Genomic DNA, 17,295 nt, shown 5'->3' on the forward strand with positions numbered 1-17,295 from the left:
TGAAAGGAGCTCAATAGAAAAGAGACTCAAGAGGCAAGCCGGTTCAATTGAGAAGACCGAACCTTAAGCCCGTGGCTAAAGGATGGTTGGAGTTCATCCAACGCTCCATCATTCCTACTAGCAACCGATTCGAAGTAACTGTGGATCGGGCCATCATGATCCATAGTATCATGATTGGGGAGGAAGTGGAAGTTCATGAGATCATACCTCTAGAACTCTACAAAGTGGATGACAAGTCCTCTACTTTGGCAAGGTTAGCCTTTCCTCATCTCATTTGTCACCTATGCAATTCGGCTGGGATTGACATAGAAGAAGACATCCTCATTGAAGAAGACAAGCCCATCACTAAGAAAAGGATGGAGCAAACAAGAGAGCCCACTCATGGACCTCAACAAGAGCATGAGGAAGCCCCTCATCAAGAAATCCCTGAGATGCCTCAAGCGATGCATTTTCCTCCATACAACTATTGGGAGCAACTCAACACCTCTTTGGAAGGCTTGAGTTACAACATGGACCAACTAAGGGTGGAGCACCAAGAGCACTCCATCATTCTCCATGAGATTAGAAAAGATCAAAGAGCTATGAGGGGGGAGCAACAAAGGCAAGGAAGAGACATAGAGGAGCTCAGGCGTTCCATTGGATCTTCAAGAGGAAGAACTAGCCGCCATCACTAAGGTGGACTCGTTTTTTGATTTCCTTGTTCTTATTTTTCTGTTTTTTGAATTTGATGCTTTATGTTTGTCTATGTTTGTGTCTTCACTACATGATCATTAGTATCTAGTGTCTATGCCTTAAAGCTATGAATAATTCCATGAATCCTTCACCTCTCTTAAATGAAAAATGTGCCTAATTACAAAAGAACAAGAAGTACTTGGATTTCAAATTTTATCTTGATATTAGTTTAATTATTTTGATGTGGTGGCAATACTTTTTGTTTTCTGAATGTATGCTTGAACAGTGCATATTTTTTTATAGTGAAGTTTATGAATGTTAAAATTGTTGGCTCTTGAAAGAATGATGAAAAAAGAGAAATGTTATTGATAATCTGAAAAATCATGAAATTGATTCTTGAAGCAAGAAAAAACAGTGAAAAAGAAAAAAGTAGCGGAAAAAAATGGCAAAAAAAAGAAAAAAGAAAGAAAAAGAAAAAGTGAGCAGAAAAAACAAATAGCCCTTTAAACCAAAAGGCAAGGGTAAAAGGGATCCAAGGATTTGAGCATTAATGGTTAGGAGGGCGTAAAGGAATAAAATCCTGGCCTAAGTGACTAAATCAAGCTGTCCCTAACCATGTGCTTGTGGCATGAAGGTCCAAGTGAAGAGCTTGAGACTAAGTGGTTAAAGTCATGATCCAAAGAAAAAAAAGTGTGCTTAAGAACTCTAGACACCTCTAATTGGGGACTTTAGCAGAGATAAGTCACAATCTGAAAAGGTTCACCCAGTTATGTGTTTATGGCATTTATGTATCCGGTGGTAATACTGGAAAACAAAGTGCTTAGGGTCACAGCCAAGACTCATAAAGTAGATGTGTTCAAGAATCAACATACTGAACTAGGAGAATCAATAACACTATCTAAAATTCTGAGTTCCTATAGATGCCAATCATTCTGAATTTCAAAGGATAAAGTGAGATGCCAAAACTGTTCAGAAGCAAAAAGCTACTAGCCCCGCTCATCTAATTGGAACTAAGTTTCATTGATATTGTAAGATTCATTGTATATTCTCTTCTTTTTAATCTATTTTGTCTTCAGTTGCTTGGGGACAAGCAATAATTTAAGTTTGGTGTTGTGATGAGCGGATAATTTATACGCTTTTTGGCATTGTTTTTAGATAGTTTTTAGTAGGATCTAGCTACTTTTTAGTATATTTTTATTAGTTTTTAAGCAAAATTCACATTTCTGGACTTTACTATGTGTTTGTGTGTTTTTCTATGATTTCAAGTATTTTCTGGCTGAAATTGAGGGACCTGAGCAAAAATCTGATTCAAAGGCTGAAAAAGGACTACAGATGTTGTTGGATTTTGACCTCCCTGCACTCGAAATGGAAAGTAGACATCCTGGGCTTTCCAGCAATATATAATAGTCCATACTTTGTCCGAGTTTTGACAACGCAAACTGGCGTTTAAACCCCAACTTCCTGCCCTATTCTGGCATTAAACGCCAAAAACAGGATAAAAGCTGGTGTTAAATGCCTAAACTGGCATAAAAGCTGGCGTTTAACTCCAAGAAAAGTTTCTACACATGAAAGCTTCAATGCTGAGCCCAATCACACACCAAGTGGGCCCGGAAGTGAATTTCTGCATCATTTAGTTCTTTTTGTAAACCCTAGTAACTAGTCTAGTATAAATAGGACCTTTTACTATTGTATTAGACATCTTTGGATTATCCTTAGATCGATCTTTGATTAGTTTTTAGCTATCTTAGACTTTTATGGGGGCTGGCCATTCGGCCATGCCTGGACCTTCATTATTTATGTATTTTCAACGGTGGAGTTTTTCCACACCGTAGATTAAGGTGTGGAGCTCTGCTGTTCTTTGAGTATTAATGCAAAGTACTATTGTTCTTCTATTCAGTTCAAGCTTATTCTTATTCTAAGATATTCATTCGTACACAAGAACATGATGAATGTGATGATCAAGTGACACTCATCACCATTCTCACTTATGAACGCGTGTCTGACAACCACTTCCATTCTACCTGAAAACAAGCTTGAATGTATATCTCTTGGATTCCTGGTTCACAACGCATGGTTGCCTCTCCTGACAACAAAGCCTTCCATTCCGTGAGATCACAGTCTTCGTGGTATAAGCTAGAATCAATTGGCAGCATTCTTGAGATCTGAAAAGTCTAAACCTTGTCTGTGGTATTCCGAGTAGGATCTGGGATGGGATGACTGTGACGAGCTTCAAACTCATGACTGTTGGGTTTAGTGACTAACGCAAAAGGATTACTAGATCCTATTCCAACACAAGTGAGAACCGATAGATGATTAGCCCTACGTAACCCGTAGTTAGACCATTTTCACTGAGAGGACGGGAGGTAGCCATTGACAACGATGAAGCCCGAACATACAGCTTGCCATGGAAAGGATTATGAATGATTGAACGAAGACAGTAGGAAAGCAGAGATTCAGATGGAATAACGCATCTCCATAGGCTTATCTGAAATTCCCACCAATGAATTACATAAGTATCTCTATCTTTATTTTATGTTTTATTTATCTTTTAATTATCAAAGCTTCATAACCATTTGAATCCGCCTGACTAAGATTTACAAGATGACCATAGCTTGCTTCAAGCCGACAATCTCCGTGGGATCAACCCTTACTCACGTAAGGTATTACTTGGATAACCCAGTGCACTTGCTGGTTAGTTGAACGAGTTGTGAAAAATGTGATTTACAATTTCGTGCACCATAGGCCCATAGTATAAACTCCATCCATCCTCTCTGAAAATTGATACTGGCGTGCCACGCCCAGTAGTTGGCGTACCACACCCATAATGAGCCTTCATCTTTTGTCTCTGAAGAATGATACTGGCATGCCACGCCCACTAGGTGGCATGCCATGCCCTTTGATAGTGCTTGAATGAGAAGTGATAGGCGTGCCACGCCCAGCATTCAAGTGGCACGCCTGTGGTTAACTTGCCCTGGCGTGCCACGCCTTAAGTCCCAAGTGGCACGCCCCTTAGTTTTTATTCTTTGGGTGCTAAGGTTGGCGTGCCACATTCGACATCAAGTGGCATGCCCAGTGTTATTGTTGAGCTCTGTAAACATTGGCGTGCCACGCCTGGAACCCAAGTGTCACGCCCAAGTCATGAAAAAAGCTGGCGTGCCACGCCTTCGATATCAAGTGCCATGCCCAGTGTTGAGCTTCAAAGTCTCCTCTCTGGAATTGTGAAATGGTGTGCCATGCCTTCGACCCTAAGTTGCACGCCCATTGTGTATGAGGGGGTTTGGCGTGCCACGCCTGGCCCTGACGTGCCACGCCCGTGTTTAAGCTTTCAAGTCCCCCTTCTGGAGTTTATAACCGGCGTGCCACATCCTTTGTATTTTATCTCCCTGGCGTGCCACACCCATAGTGAGCTCCCTAGACTTCTTCTCTGGAAAATGATGCTGGCATGCCACGCCCTCGATGTCAAGTGGCACGCCCTATATAGTTCTTTCACTTTGCCTTCTGGAATTGTCAACTGGCATGCCACGCCCCATTGCTGGCGTGTCATCCCCATACTAATTTGTGGCGTTGTAGCAAGTGGCACGCCCAGCTTCACACGCCCAGCCTTTTTTCTTGAATCCTCTTTCCTTTGTTGCTCTTTTCACTAGAAATTCAACACAAACTCATTTCAAAGAGACGTACTATAATATTCACCATTTACTTCATGAAATTGTATTGATTAATGAGATTATGCTCTTTTATGGTCTTTTTTGATAAGAGAAAGAGGTAGATGATACAAGTCATTAAAACACCAAACTTAATCTTTTCTTGTCCCCAATCAAATCAATGTGAGTTATTCTTAAATGAATTAAGACTTGACCTTAAAGAAATGCATTCATTACCAAAGATAGGGCTAGGTATTAACTCATGTATGAATCTTATTGTTCTCATGTCATAATAAATTCTTAGACTCTTGAGGATTCTCTTAAGTGCTTGCTTTAGGAGCCCTTTCTATTGATTGTTACCTTGAAGTAGTAAGAATTGTTCTTTTCTTTTCACTTTTCTTTTGTTGTTTCAATTGACCATGACTCTTGGTGTTTTGTCTCAAGACGACCCATTAGATTAGGCTTTCAATTAGCACTCCCAAACTAGTTGGTTTTAGGGTACCAGGTGTTGAAACACCACTAAGAATTTACTTGCCCATGTCTCTTTTCTTGACACATCTTTACCACAAGCATCTACTAGGAGCTTGGCTCTTTGAGCTATTTGTCTCTTACTTTTATCCTAGTAGTTGATGCTCAGAACCTTGGGTCTTTTACTTACTACTTCTTGGTTCTATGGATATTCAAGAGTCATCCTTAGCATCTACTTGTCATATCCTCTAAGTCCAGTTATTCATTATGACTTATTCTCTTCCAAATTTATCCAAGGTTCTATACTTGGCTCCTTATCTCTTAGTCTTGAATTATCTCACTTGGTCTTAGTCTCTTTACTCTTGTTTTTGCAACAACTCATCATTGACTCTTATGAAAACAAACTACTTTTATTGATGGTTATAAAACTTAAGCAACATTTTCTTTCTTCAAACTTAAGGTACCATTTCAGAGGACTCATAAAAGACTTCAAAAACATAAACAAACTAAGCAACTACTATCATAATACTGCAACTACTAAATAAAAATTCAAAATTGAAATTTGCAACCATGGGACTCAACAACCTTTGATTTCTTGAAACAGCTTCACTTCATTGGCCCTTTTCCCTTGTCTTTTTTCTTGGACGAGGACTCATCATCATCCTTCTTCTTGGATGCTCCCTCTTGTGCAAAGATGTCTCTTGGCTTCCAAAAGCCCAACCTCCTCATATAAGTCCTCTCATCTTCCTTGTGCTTAGCCAAGATCTCTTCTTGTCTAGCACTCAGTTCCTCCATACCTTGCATAAATGTTGGGTATCCAGGCTTCAGGCCGCCACAGCATTGCACAGATGGTTCAACTTTGCTTGTGTATTTATGTCATATTGCCTCCTTGAAGTCATCCTGGCTTCATAGAGATGCCTAAATTTGGCAAGATTTCTCTGTTGCACTCGTTATTACTCCATAATTGTGTTGAGGCTGCCTTGCATCTCTCCCCAGTGGAATTGGCCTTGTTGATCCTTCATGTATTCCATGCTCCCTTGGAGTTGTTGAATGCTTTCTTGCGTCTGATCCCATTGCTTTTGTTGCTCTCTCAGTTGGTTTACATCCTCTCTCAAGTGGTGTATGTCTCCTTGCATTTGGTGGATATCTCCTTGCACTTACTCCCAGTTGAAACCTTCAGGAAAATGTGGAAGTGATAGGTATTGTGGTTGATCCTCAGCTTCTTCTTGTTATGGTGGACCTTGTGGTAGGTATTGTGGTTGATCCTTGCACTTGCTCCCTTGCTCTCTGCAGTGGTTGACAGCCACTACTTTAGCCATCTTTTTGGCAGTTATAGGCTAGTCTTGGTCCACCAAAACTTCATCAATTATCTTCTCCATCCCAGCCTCATCACATAGCCTTTGAATAATGCTAGGAATGGCCAACCTTGTGCTGTCCTTAGTGCTTTTCAGCACCCTATAGATGTTGTTGGCAATCATCTCCCCAACATTGACATTCTCCCCTCTCATGATGCTGTGTATGGCAAAGCTCTCTCCAAAGTGACCTCCGAAGTGTTGGAGGTGGGGTTGAGGGATCTCCTTACAAAGTCTAGCCACCCTCTAGCTTGGGGGTTCAAATCTCTTCTCCTCAATTGATTGGGCCATCCATCTTTGTCATTAATCCATTGCATATTAAGAATGCAGATTTTGTTCAAAATGTCTTCAAATCCGGGATCTTGTTGCTTTACCCTGTCTTCAAAGCTCCAGGTAGAGTTTGTGTGCTTTACCATCAGCATTCTATCTATGTTGGAGGGACTATAGTCAATAGTCTTTCCCCTCACATAGCTTAGATAGTCATACGTTTGCCCAGGCTGGGGCATAGCATTGGTGTAGAATTCCCTAACCAAGCTCTCCACCACTTTCTTTAGTGGATTGCACAAGAGTGCCCATCCTCTGTTAAGGTTAGGAGCTCTATCTATTGTATGGATTGATACTATTATTTTTCTATTTTAATTCATGTACTGATTTATAATTCAAGAATTATTTTCGTTCTTTATTTTATGAATCTGGGTGGAACAGAAGTATGACCTTAGTTCTAATTGAGTTCTTGTATAACTTGGAAAAGCTCTTTACTCGAACAACAGCTTGAAAACATATTCTCCTAAATTTCTAATTATCTGGATTTAACGGGATACATGACATATAATCCTCTTATATTTGGGTAATTAGGATTTCTGTGGCATATAAACTAGAATTGAACTTCACCCTCTAATTGGAATTAAGTGACCAAGGAATTGGCGGTTGATAAATTTTAGAGGAGACTAAAAAATTCTAAGGAATTAGGGTTTAGTCACATATAGTTAGTAAGAAAAGTCAATCCGGAAAATATATAACTCGAAAGCCTTAACTATTTCTCCATACATATTTCACAACTTGTTTACTGCTTGCTTTCTGATATTCTGAATTTACTATTTATGCTTTTGAACTCTCAAAACACCATTTTCTGCTTGTCTAACTAAGTATATCACATAACCATTGTTGCTTAATCCATCAATCATCGTGGGATCGACCCTCACTCACCTGAGGTATTACTTGGTACAACCTTGTGCACTTGCCGGTTAGTTTGTGGGTTATAAATTCCGCACGAAGTTTTTGGCGCCGTTGCCGGGAATTGACAGTGATTAGCAACTATTAGTTGTTTGATTGCTTATATTAGGCGTTTTAGATTTAATTTTACTTAATTTCTGCTTCAGTATTTTTGAATTTTAGTGCTATTATTTTTCCTTAATTTCTGAATTTAAGTTTTGCGTTTCCTAGTTATTTTTATTTTTATTTTAATTATTAACTTAGCTACATAATTTCTAAAATTCTTGTCCTAAATTTACTAGTAATTTTGAATTTTATTTATTTGTTTTAATTAGTATTTTTATTTTATTATTTTACATAGGTGACCTCACTAGGAATTCTCTACACTCTGACGTCACTTTGGTGCAATAAAACTGTCAATATCATGGACTCCCTCAAGAAGATCCCAATCAGTTTATCTCTAATTTTCTCCAGATTTGTGATACTGTAAAAACTAATAGAGTGAATCCTGAGGTGTAAAAACTCGTGCTCTTCCCATTTGCTCTGACGGATAGAGCAAAGCTGTGGCTAGATTCTCAACCCAAGAAGAGTCTAGATACTTGGGATAAAGTTGTCACTGGGTTTCTTACTAAATTTTTCCCACCAAAGAAGCTGATTAAGCTTAGGGTAGAGGTTCAGACCTTCAGACAGAAGGATGGTGAGACCCTCTATGAAGCTTGGGAGAGGTACAAATTGCTAACTAGGCAATGCCCTCCGGACATGTTCTCTAAATAGACCCAACTGGATATCTTTTATGAAGGCTTGGGTGAAATGTCCAAGATGTTCTTAGATAATTCTGCAGATAATTCATTGCACATGAAGAAGACACCTGAGGAAACTATTGAGCTTATTGAATTGGTTGCCAATAACCAATATTTATATTCATCCAACAGGAATCCTGTGAACTCTGAAACTCCTCAAAGGAAAAGTGTTTTGGAAGTGGAAGCTGTTAATACTCTTCTTACTCAGAATGAACTTTTGTCTCGGCAAATAAGTCTAATTACTCAACAGTTGAGTGGAATACAAGTTTCAGCTGTCAACACTTAGAGTGCATCTCAAGAGATCCCCTATGACATAACAGGTAATTTTGTGCAAAATGATAATTATGATTATGCTCAATCTTCTTCTGAATATGTCAATTACATGGGTAGTGGTCCTAAAAATGCCAACAATGATCCATACTCTAAGACCTATAATCAAGGGTGGAGAAATCACCCAAATTTTGGGTGGAGAGACCAACCTCAGAGATCTCAGAATTTCAACAATAATTCTCAAGGCGGTTTCCAGCAGAATAATCAAAATAACTGCCAATTTTAGTCTCATCCACAACAACCACCTCAGCAGGAAAATTATCAACCTCCACAGAACTCTAACTGGGAGATAATGATGAATAGTTTTATGTAGAAAACCAGAGCTTATATTAGAAACTTGGAGGTGCAAATGGGTCAATTGAGCAAGTAAATACCTGAGAGGTCTTCAAGTACATTTCCTGGTGATACAGTGGTGAACCCAAGAGAAGATTGGAAGGCTATTCAATTGAGAAGTGGTAAAGTAGCTGGTTCTGAGACCAAGGTCAATGAGGAACTAGCTGAAAAAGAACTGAAAGAGCAAAATCGTCATCTAAGAATTTCTTCTCGGTAAAAGAGGAAATAACTTTGTTGCAAGTATAGTTCCTAACCGACAAGCAATACTCAATCAAAGTTTTAATTATGGTTGTCACAAGTCCAACCCAATAAAAGTAACCGAGAGTATTAGTCTCGGGTCGTCTTCTCAAGGAATTGCAGTGAGATATGCATATTATTGGTTATGGTATCCAAGGGGTGGGTTGGTAGAAGGGCAAGTAATTAAAATGGAAAGAAAATAAAGTAACAACTAAAGAAAACAAGTAATAAAGAGAGACATTCATGGCAAGGATTGAGACCTAAGGCTTTCAATCCTAGTCATACAATGACTAACAAGAATTTATCTTATTTCGTTAACTCCAACATATAGAAGAAAGTACAATATTATCTTCACATGAGAGAAAGTCAAATAAGACTAGTTAATCTCAATCCAAAAATCCTAATTAACTCACTAATTGAATTAGCAAGATATTAGAGTCAATGGAAATAATATTAACTAACAACTCTAGATCACCAATCTAAATTGGCTATTAATGACTCAATATTGCCTAATTTCTCTTTCCAAGCCAAGAATGCTCCAAAAGCCATTCTAACATCCAACCAAACATTTTGTCAAACACTTGGAAGGCATAAAAGAAAAGCATAATAAATTGCAAGGAAAGATAAAATCTACAACTACCCAATGCAAGAAAAAAATCAACAACTCAATTCAACAATAAAAAGGAACATAAAACATCAATTACATTAAAGGAGATCCCAATCCAAAAAAAGTGCATAAACATAAAAGAGGCATAAAAAGGAAAATTAATAAGAGAACTAAGGAGAACAAAGGTATGAGAACAAGAAATCATAAAGAAAACTAGATGAGAACAAGAATTACACCCTAGATTTAAGGTGCAAATAAGCCTAAGAACCCTAATTCTAGTGAGAAGAGAGAGCTTCTCTCTCTAGAAAACTAACCTACATAATGCTATCCTACAACTAATTGCTCCCCATTTGCCCAATCTTCAATTCTGCATGAAATAGCCTCAGAAACGAGTTCGATTTGGGCCAGAAAAGCTCAGAAATCGCCCCCAGCGAATTCACTTTAATGAGGTCACGTGCCTGACGTCACGTGTGCACATGGACGACGCGTGCGCGTCAATGCCAAAATCCCTCCTCATGCGTAAGCATGGATGACGCATGCGCGTGGCCCTCAATTCTCCAAAAGCTCATTTCTTCATGAATTCTCCATCTTGCATGCTTTTCTCTTCACTCCTTTGATCCATTCCTAGCCTTTTCAACCTGAATTCACTAACAAACACATCAAGGCATCTAGTGGAATCAAAGGTGAATCAAAATTAGCAATTTAAGGGGTCTAAAAAGAATGTTTTTACTCTTAAGCACAAAATTAGGGAGAATTACAAAACCATGCTATTTCATTGAATAAATGTGAAAAAGTTGATAAAATTTCCCAAATTAAGCACAAGATAAACCACAAAATTGGAGTTTATCAAGAAGCTCCAGAGGTGAAGAGGGAGGAAGTAGAGCACGCCCCTCCAAAGCGTGCAGACAATCCATTCCCAGACTCTCTTGACACATATCCTATATTGACAAAGGCTCTTGAATACAAGCCAAAAATGCCATATCCTCAGAGGCTTCAGAAGGCTTCCAAAGACAAACAATTTTCTAAATTTTAAGAAGTCTTCAAGAAGCTGCAGATCAACATTCCTTTTGCGGAGGCTCTTGTGCAAATGCCTCTTTATGCTAAATTTATGAAAGAATTATTGACTAACAAGAGGAATTTGAAGGAACAAGAAACAGTGGTGTTAACCAAGGAACGCAATGCTATTATTCAACATAATATTCCTGAGAAGATGCAGGATCCATGGAGCTTTGTAATTCCTTGCACGATTGGAGACGTCACCATTCAGAGAGCTTTATGTGATCTTGTAGCTAGCATCAATCTCATACCACTTTCAGTGATGAAAAAGCTTCAAATTGAGGAGGTAAAACCCACTCGTATTTCTCTTCAACTTGCTGATCTCTCTATTAAATTGTCTGTTGGTGTTGTTGAGTATTTACTTGTGAAAGTAGGACCATTTATTTTTCATGCTGATTTTGTTATATTAGACATGGAAGAGGATGTAAAATCCTCTATTATTCTTGGTAGACCTTTTTTAGCTACATGTAGAGCTCTAATTGATGTGCAAAAGGGTGAATTAACCCTGAGGGTCAATGAAGAACAGGTGGTCCTTAATGTTTTTGAAGCTCTCAAGCACCCTAATGATTCTAGAGGGTGTATAAGAACTGATGTTGTTGAACAACTGGTTCAAGAGGTACTGGAAGCTGAGGTACTTGATGATGTTCTGGATCCTATTTCTGAGTATGAATTAGTTGAAGTTGATGATTCACCACCCCATAAAGTAGTGATGGACACGCCTAAGAGGGAGGAGGAAGTCCCCAAGCTTGAGCTCAAACCTTTGTCTCCTTCTCTAAAATATGTGTTCTTGGATGAAAATGATTCATATCCAGGACTTGTTTGGGTGAGCTTCTAAAAAATATCTTTTTTGAATTATCTTTTTTTAAAAGATCTTATAAAAAAATAAAAGTAATTTTATGTTTGGGTATTTTATGCAAAAAGATCCTTTTATTTATCAATTATATTTGGGTACAACAATATAAAAGTACTTTTTTGTTTATTTATTACATGAAAAACATCTTTTTTTAAGGAAAAAAGATCTTTTAAAAAAATGTAAATTACTGCTTCTCAAAAAAGATGTTTCTTTTTTTATTTTTCTAGTACTTTTACTTTTACTACAAGAAATTTATCAAACGCACTAAAAAATAAAAAAAAATTATTAAAAAAGATCTTTTTTATCAAAATAATAACGCCCAAACAAGCAACAAATGTTCGAAGTGAGTGCTGAAATTCTAAGTTAAAGAGTTGATGGAAATCTAAGTCCTATTCTTATTGGAAACCAAGTGAAAAGGGCAACCTTCAAGAATACTTCTATGTTTAAGTCAATAAATGTCTTTATTATTATTTGAGAATGTGCTTACCTTAGTGATTTTTCGCTTCTCTTTTATAGTAATAAAGACATTACCCTGGGACTTTGCAGTTGTTTTTTCGACTTAATGTCTTGATTCTGTAACGTTCTCATTGAATGATGTTTTATTACTTTTAATTTGTTTTCGTTAAAAAATTAATTAAGATTTTCATTGTTGTAACGTTTTATCATCGAATAGTCTTTTTTTAATGACCATTGGGTTTTGTCCATAACAAGAAATCAAAGTAGACCTAAACAAGATGTGAAGGGAAAAATTGAAAATATAAGAGGGTATTGTGATAATTATGAAGTGGATATGAGGTGGATGATTATTTCTTTATGTTATTGAGAATATCAAAAGAGATTATATAATTAATTGAGATTATATGTATATAAATAGGGGTTTGTTCTAAAGGAAGATACACACACGAATAATAAGCTTCTTTTTCTTTATACAAAACTTTTTTCCTCTTTCTTTTATATATTCACAATATATATAATAGTAGTAAATATATAAGTTACTTTTTTTATAGTGAGATTATTATACTAGAGTCCTCTATTTATACTTCTTTAGTTTATATATCGTCTTTATTTATTCTACAATATATTATTAATACGAGACTCTAACCAAATTTTAGAAGACTCCAGGTAACAAATTTTTATTATGTCGAAACTCTCTTATCTTAATTTTAATACTTTTAATATATCTGAAAATAATTATTTATTATGGATAATTGATGCTAGAATCCATCTTGATTCAATGGCTCTTGGAGATACTATTAAGGCTGAAAATAATACATCTCAAAAGAATAAAGCCAAGGCCATGATTTTTCTTTCGTCGTCATCTTGACGAAAGATAAAATGAATATCTCACATTAAAAGATCCTGCAGATCTTTGGAAAGACCTTGAAAAAAGGTATAATAATCAAAAGATGGTGATACTTCCTCAATTCCGATATGTTAGAGAAAACTTTTTCGACCTTCCATGCCTCAAATGTGCTCCTGCAGCAGCAGTATCGAGAAAAAAGATTTAAAAAAAATATTCTGAGTTAATTTATTACCTTCTTGTTGCTGAACGCAACAATGAGTTACTTCTAAGGAATCATGAAGCGCGCCCAGCTGGCGCCGCCCCATTTTCTGAGGTAAATGCAGCAAATCGTTGCCCCAGAAGAGGTAAATGACAAGATTTTGGTAATAAGAAAAATTATGGAAGGAAGAAGAATTATATACACAAGAAAGGATCTCACCAGAAGTGGGATAAAGAAAGAAACAATGGGCAAAGTAAATCAATTAAGGATAAATGCTTCTGTTGTGGTGGAAAAGGCCATTGGTCACGTACCTGTCGTACTCCAAGGGTCCTATTTAATCTTTATCAAGCATCCTTAAAAAAGAATGACAAAGGAAAAGAAACAAATTTTGTTTCAAATGATGAAAATTCCACCACTCATTATGATGTCTCTAATTTTTTTGAGGATCCTGAAAAAAATATTGGCTATTTGATCAATCATGAAATAGTTTAATATGTGTGTTTGTTAAGTATTCATATGAATAATTTTACTGTGCATGTACTTTTACTCATTTTATTATTATTATTATTTGTCTTTGAAGAAAAATGGCATGGACATATTGTGAAGATATTTGCCTTGCGGATAGTACAAGTTCGCACACTATTCTTAAAAGTAATATATATTTTACCCATCTTGTGCCAAAAGAAGAATATGTTAAATACTATTATTGGCTCGGGCAATGTGATAAAAGGCTCCGGAAGAGCTATAATTTTGTTTTTTTGAGGAACTTGTTGAATTTCAAAGATATTCGCCGAAATGGATATCATATTGAAACAGTGAATGAGGAAAATCATGAGTATTTATGTATCACAACTCATGATTTAAATAAAAAAGTTATATTAGAAAAGTTACCCTCACTTTCATCTGGGTTATATTATACCAAGATTAGTGCAATTGAATCACATGCCATTGTAAACCAGAAGTTTACTAGCCCAAATGAATTTATAATTTGGCATGACTGATTGGGTCATCCGAGAACAACCATGATGTGGAGAATTATTGAAAACTCCCATAGACATTCACTAAAGAACCAGAAGATTCTTAAATCTAGTGAATTTTGCTGTGCTGCATGTTCTCAGGGAAAGTTAATTTTAAAGACATCACCAGTAAAGATTGGATTTGAGTCCTCTGAATTCCTAGAAAGGATTCAAGGCGATATATGTGGACCTATTCATCCACCATGTAAATCTTTTAGAAATTTTATGGTCCTCATAGACGCATCTTTGAGATTGTCACATGTGTGCTTATTATCTTCTCGCAAACTGACGTTTGCAAGATTACTAGCTCAAATTATTCGATTAAAAGCACAATTTCCAAAAAAATCTAAACAAAGCAATTCGTCTTGATAATGATGGTGAATTTACTTCTGAAGCATTTGATGCTTATTGTATGGCTAATGGAATAAGTTTTAAACATCCAGTAGCTTATATTTGCACATAAAATGGGTTAGCAGAATCACTTGTTAAATGCCTCCAATTAATTTCTAGACCCTTACTTATGAGAATAAATCTCTCAACCTCGGTTTAGGGGCATGCTATTTTACATGCTGCAACACTTATTCGTTTGAGGCCAACAAGTTATCATCAGTTCTCTCTTATACAATTAGCTTTTGCAAAGCAGCCAAATATTTTCCATTTAAGAATATTTGGGTGTGCGATATATGTTCCCATTGTACCACCTTCTCGCACCAAAATGGGACCCCAAAGAAAATTGGGGATATATGTTGGATATGATTCTCCCTCTATAGTGAGGTATCTCGAGATATAAACTGGAGATGTATTTAAAGCCCGATTTGCGGATTGTCATTTTGATGAATCAAAATTTTCAACATTAGGAGGAGAGAATAAGCTTCCTGAAAAGGAACTTAATTGGAAAGAATCATCTTTGATGCATTTAGATCCTCGATCAAGGCAATGTGAACTAGAAGTTCAAAAGATTATACATTTGCAAAGAATAGCAAATGAATTTCCTAATGCATTTTCCGATACAAAGAGGATAACCAAATCTTATATACCAGCGGAAAATGCCCCAATTCGAATTGATGTCCCATTGGACAAATTGCCACCGAAGCAAATATATGCCAAAAGCATGGCAGGCCTGTCGTTTCCAAAGACAAAAATCCTCAAAAAAGAAAAGAGGTAAATATGATTCTTGTTAAAAAAGACATAGTAGAGACTCCTGCAGTTGTCCAAAATTCTTATATAGTTTTAATGTCAGAAGAAGTTCAGGTACCTAAAAATTGTGAAAATGACGAGATCTCGATAAATTATGTCTTTACAGGAGAAAAATGGGACCGAAATAAGACAATTGTCAATGAAATATTTCCATATAATGTGACATTAAATATCATGCATGAAAGTAAGGATCTTGAGCCAAGATTAGTCGAAGCATGTCGAAAAAGGAATGATTGGGCAAAATGGGAAGAAGCCATGAAGGCTAAGTTAGACTCACTTAGACTCACTTGGCTGAGTTAGACCTGTAGTCCATACACCAGAAGATGTAAAACCTGTTGGATACCGATGGGTATTTTTGAGAAAACGAAATGAGAAAAATGAAGTTGTGCCCTACAAAGCCCGACTTGTGGCACAAGGTTTCTCACAAAGTCCTGGTATAGATTATGAAGAAACGTATTTCCTGTAGTGGATGCGATACCATTGCGTTATTTGGTCAGTTTATCCGTATATCATAAACTACATATGTATTTAATGGATGTGGTAACAACCTACTTATACGGCTCATTAGATCGTGATATCTATATGAAAGTCCTTGAAGGACTGAAGATATCTAAACCATCCAATAAATATTCGTAGGGATTATACTCAATTAAATTGCAAAGATCTTTATATGGTCTAAAGCAATCTGGACGAATGTGGTATAATCGTCTTACTGAGTATCTGACCAAAAACGGATTTAAGAATGATGATATATGCCCATGTGTTTTCATAAAGAAATCTGCATCTGGATTCATTATAATTGCTATGTACGTTGATGATTTAAATATCATTGAAACTCTTGATCGAAGAGATTCCAGCATATATAAAAGCTCTAAAAGAAGAGTTTGATATGAAAGATCTTGGAAAAACTAAATTCTGTCCCGGCCTGCAGATCGAGCACACAACAAATGGGATCTTCATTCATCAAACAACAAACACAGAAAAGATCTTGAAGAGATTTTATATGGATAGTTCACATCCATTAAGTACTCCAATGATCGTTAGATCTTTGGATGTGAATAAGAATCAATTCCATCCTAAGGAAGAAAAAGAACATATCCTTGATCCTGAAGTACCATATCTTAGTACCATTGGAGCACTAATGTATCTTGCTAATAATACACGTCCCAATATATCATTTACTGTGAATTTACTAGCAATGTATAGTTCCTCTCCAACCAGAAGACCTTGTAATGGAATTAAACAAATCTTTCGATATCTTCGAGGAACGGTTGACATGGGATTATATTATCCATATGAATCCAAGTCACTATTAGTTGGCTATGCAGATGTTGGATACTTGTTTGTTTCACATAAAGGGAGATCTTAAATAGGATATCTATTCACATATGGTTGTACAGCTATATTGTGGAAGTCCACCAAACAGACGATAGCAGCAACCTCCTCTAATCATACTGAAATACTCGCGATACATGAAGCTAGTCACGACTATTTTTGGCTCAGAAGTTTAATCCAATATATTATGTCATCATGTGGATTGATTGATCAGAAGATAGCTCCAACTGTCCTGTTTGAAGATAATACAGCATGCATTGCTCAACTTAAGGACGGATATATCAAAGACGATAGAACAAAGCATATTTCTTCCAAATTCTTCTTCACTCATGATCTTCAAAATCAAGGGACAATTGATGTCCAACAAATCCGTTCAAGTACTAATCTGGCAGATTTATTTGCAAAGTCACTCCCAAAATTCTCCTTTGAAAGATTGATACATGAGATTAGGATGTGCCGATTTCAAGACATTAAATAATGTCGACAAGAGGGGGAGACTGTACTCTTTTTCCCTTTGTCAGGTTTTTTTTTCATTAGATTTTTCTTGACAAGGTTTTTAACGAGGCAGTTCCCATCACAAAGGATAATGTACTCTTTTTCCTTCACTAAAGTTTTTTTCGCATTGGGTTTTTCTTTAATAAGGTTTTAACGAAGCATAATCGTAAATGGTCATCCAAGGGGGAG

The 17,295-nt window shown here is 36.6% G+C and overlaps 1 non-coding gene across 1 annotated transcript; it reads right to left on the reverse strand.

Moving 5' to 3' along the window:
* Positions 1-8,003: 8,003 nt before the first annotated feature.
* On the reverse strand, positions 8,004-8,109 carry LOC112793947 (small nucleolar RNA R71). The gene has a single exon (XR_003198633.1). It is a non-coding gene; the product is annotated as a small nucleolar RNA R71 (small nucleolar RNA).
* Between the last annotated feature and the right edge of the window lie 9,186 nt (positions 8,110-17,295).

This window comes from Arachis hypogaea, chromosome 3 (assembly GCF_003086295.3).
Source record: "Arachis hypogaea cultivar Tifrunner chromosome 3, arahy.Tifrunner.gnm2.J5K5, whole genome shotgun sequence".
NCBI lineage: Eukaryota > Viridiplantae > Streptophyta > Magnoliopsida > Fabales > Fabaceae > Arachis > Arachis hypogaea.